Source organism: Triticum aestivum, chromosome 4B, assembly GCF_018294505.1.
Source record: "Triticum aestivum cultivar Chinese Spring chromosome 4B, IWGSC CS RefSeq v2.1, whole genome shotgun sequence".
NCBI classification, from domain to species: domain Eukaryota; kingdom Viridiplantae; phylum Streptophyta; class Magnoliopsida; order Poales; family Poaceae; genus Triticum; species Triticum aestivum.
The window spans coordinates 372,638,735-372,643,224 of NC_057804.1; positions in this window are offsets into that span (position 1 = coordinate 372,638,735).

A 4,490-nucleotide genomic window follows, 5' to 3' on the forward strand; every position below is an offset into this window, starting at 1 on the left:
CCCATAGATTCATCAAAATAAGCAAATAACACATAGAAAACAGAATCTATCAAAAACAGAATAGTCTATAGTAATCTAGAAATTTCGTATACTTCTATAACTCCAAAGTTTCCGAAAAATTAGGAAACATTAGGCAATTTGTATATCAATCTTTTGTAAAAAAATTCAGATCAAAAGCATGTTTCTGTGATTTTCTAAAATTTTGGCAATGAGCGCAAAAGTTTCTGTTTTTCAGCAAGATCAAATCAACTATCACCATAGATCATCCCAAAGGTCTTACTTGGCTCAAACACTAACTAAAACACTAAAACACAATTAATACAGAACTAGTATTATGTATTCTCATAAAAATAGAAATATTGGTTTGTCCCAACAAGCACTTTTCTTTAAAGTCTTTTAGCTAGGCGTTGATAATTTTAATGATGCTCACATAAAAGATAGCAATTGAAACACAAAGAGAACATCATGTAGCATGTGAAAAATAAGTTTAAGTCTAACATACTTCCTATGCATAGGCATTTTATAAGAAAACAAATTATGAAGTCAAACAAAAACTAGCATATGCAAGGAAGAAGAAAGAAGAAATAGCAATCTCAACATAATGAGAGGTAATTTAGTAACATGAAAATTTCTACAACCATATTTCCTTCTCTCATAATAATTACATGCAGGATCATATTCAAATTCAACAATATAGCTATCACATAACATATTCTCTACATGATCCACATGCATGCAAAGTTGACACTCTTCCAAAATAGTGGGATTATCACCAAATAAAGTCATGATCTCTCCAAGCCCACTTTTATCAAAAATTTCATAAGATTGATCAATCTCCAAAGTAGTGGGATCATTATTTCCTAAAGTTGACACTCTTCCAAACCCACTTTCAATGTTACTGCAAACATTATTACAATATCATAATCACCATGAGGCTTAAACAAATTTTCAAAATCATAAGAAGCATTATCGCCCCAATCATGATCATTACAATAAGTACTGGACATATAAAAATTGGCATCCCAAGCTTGGGATTTTGCATATTATTAGCACAATTGACATTAATAGAATTTATAATAACATCATTCCAGTCATGCTTTTCATTCAAGGAGCTATCATGAATCACTTCACAAATTTCTTCTTTTGACACTTCATCACAAATTTCAGATTCACGAATTTCAAGCAAAACTTCGTAAAGATAATCTAATGCACTCAACTCACTAGCAATTGGTTCATCATAATTGGATATTTTAAAAAGATTAGCAAGTGGATGAGGATCCATAAACTTTTTGCTTTCTGATTTTCAATAAACACACAATTATACCAAGCGAACAAGCAAACAAATCAAGTAAGACATAACAAGTCAAAGGAGAAGAAAGCAAATAAAAAGTCAAATATTTTTGTGTTTTCTAAAAATATTTTAGAAGTGGGGGGGGGAGGAAAGTGAGAGGCTAATGGCAGTAAGTGCAAGAGATGAGAGTGTATGATAGGTACTTGGTAGGCTTGATGTATAACCTCCCCGACAACGGTGCCATAAATTCTTCCTGCTACTTCTTGAGCTTGCGTTGATTTTTCCCTTGAAGAGGAAAGGGTGATGCAGCAAAGTAGAGATAAGGATTTCCCTCGGTTAAGAACCAAGGTATCAATCCAGTAGGAGGCACAAGCAAGTCTCCAATATTTGCATCCGCACAAACTAATAAACACTTGCACACAACACGAAAAAGGGGTTGTCAATCCCTTCACGGTCACGAACAAGAGTGAGATCTAATAGAGATAGGTATTGTCGTGGAATTGTCACGGCAGATGTCCTTAGTGTCAGGACTTAGTCGCGAGGCCAACGCATCTATGCGGTAGCTTGAGAGGGGTTGATCGGGACGAGAGACGCAACAGACAAGACAAGGATTTAGACAGCTTCGGGCCCCGGGAAACATCATCCGGAATAGCCCTACATGTTGTTTGAGGCTAGGTCTCATTATGCTCATTGAGAGTCGCCGTTTAAGCCGGCTCCCCCTTTGTGTCTAGCTCTAGATATTGTTTATTGTTCCCTCCTTGGGGAGACCTGCCCCTCCTTATATAAGTTAGAGGGGCGGGTTACATGTGGAGTCCTAGTAGGACTAGGACTAGTCTATCTTCTCTTACAAGTTAAATACAAGTCCGGGTCTTGCTTCCTCATAAAGGAAATATTTGTCATCCCTTTCCTCTTAAGCTGGCCCATCATAACGTGAGCCGGCCTTCTGGGCTTTGGGCCTTGTTGTCCATCTGACCCGCCCGCCGGGTTACTAATGAGTCGGCAATATTGGGCGGGTTATCTGTGAATCGCCAAGCTCCAGGCGGGTCACCAGTGAGTCACCATGCTCCAGCCGGGTCTTCTGGTGAATCGCCAAGTCCGGCCGGGTCATAACTCCGGCCGGGTCATACCACGGGGTATATCCCCGACATTAGCCCCCGGTTTAATTTGGATTTATCCATGTTAAACTGATCCTGCAAAATAAACACCAGAACAACTTTGACAGGTTGTACTCCGGGTTAAAAATTCTTGTAAACCGGCACATGATCATCCTTAAATCCTTGTCATTTCTTCCTTCTAAAAAATCCGAGTCAATAGACCAGTTTCATAACCAATTTTCTTGTAGAAAATATTTTGTAAATAAATAATCCTCTTGAATCGGCCTTGAATGCTCTGACTTGACAAAAATATTGGTCTTCAAATATTCAAATGATGTTCAGCTGGTCTGAAGATGTAAAACTTGCCGGTTTAATATTACCAAAATTGCCGGGTTATAAAAACTGATAATTCCGGGTCATGATTGTTGCCAATGCCAGTTCATGTTTATTGATGACGCCGGGTTGCAGACACAAGGTCGTAATGGTTGGTGACGCCGGGTCAATCCGGTTTGCTCAAAACAGAGAATTTGAAAATAGTTCTTCCATAATAATATAATACCTATAGCCCCCAAGTCTTGAGTAGAACAAAGTGATGGCTTAAGACTTGTTTCAATATAAATACTGCCACTTAAGAAGAAATCCATGTTGTTCATCCCAGTCACTTAGTAAAAACTGAATACTCCATATTATGTAGCAGGGACTTTGTAGGTATAATAAGCAGGGACTTTGTAGGTATAATCATATAGATTTGAGCAAAGATGTGTAGCCCCCAAGGGCCGGCTCAGTAAGATAATATTGAGCTGGGACTTGATATATACTTCAATGAAAATAACATCATATGATGTAACCCCCATCATGGGACTTGAATCCACGTCCACAAGGTTAAGAGCCTTGTGTTGTACCAATTGAGCAGTGGACCCTTCAATATAATGAATAAAAAGCTTTGTACCTTCAATTGTTGACAGGAGCAATTGGTAGCCCCCAAGGGTCGACTCATTATAATGTGATGAGTCGGGTCTTCAATAATATGAGCAAAAAATTACTTTGCATTAGCCCCCAAGTGTCATGGTGCCTGCTTGCAGCGACATGAGACTTGCATATTTGATGTAATCGCAACTTTAAATAATGTAGCCCCCAAGTGCCGGGTCGTAAGCCTGCAGCAACTCGGGACTATTCCTTCAATTGTAGAAAAAATCATATCTATTGATAATATGATAGCCATTGTGCTAAAGTGACTTTATAAACCTCAATAATACCGGTTATTAATAACCATGATAAAATCCAGCCATGTTGGCTATTCAAGATAATATAATCCGGTATGAAAACCTTATTCGTTCAGTATCATAATGAAAATTCAGCCAAGTTTGGCTATTTAAATAATATAACCCAATGATTTATAAGCGCATGATTCCAATGGCGCAATCCAAATATATACTGGCGACTTATAGTCCCAAGCCATGCCGGTTTAATAAACACCGGATAATTTTTCATCATATACTGGCGACTTATCGTCTTAAAGCCAGGCCGGTTTAACAAACACCGGATAATTTATCATCATACTGGCGACACATAGTCGAAAGCCAGGCCGGTTTAATAAACGTCAGTGATTTATAATCATGCTTTATTCAACCTGTTTCTGCATACAACAAGTTTAAAGTGTCCTGGCGGTTTACCGCCGGACGGGTCATAATGCCCAACATATAACCTGGGTTTATAACCAAGGTTGCACTTAATAATAATCAAATATGAAATATATCATACCTGTGATATTGAATCACAATGCTGGTTTTACCAACTTTTTGTAGTAAGAGTGATAACCCCAATCTTGAGTAATGATAACTCCTTTCATACTGTGCCGGTTGATGATAAACCGTACCGGGTTGTGATAAACACCGGTTTAACCATATATAATACTGGCGACTCGTAGTCAAACCAGACCGGGCTGATAGTCTTCGGATTATAACTTGATCCTGTATTGACAACTTCTAATTGAAAGTCAAGCCGGGTTAATGAACGCCGGTTTACTCCATAATAGGATGGTAATAGAAAATCAAACCGGGCAGATGGCCTCCGGATTAAGATTTGACCGTGTTCCGTCAATTTGT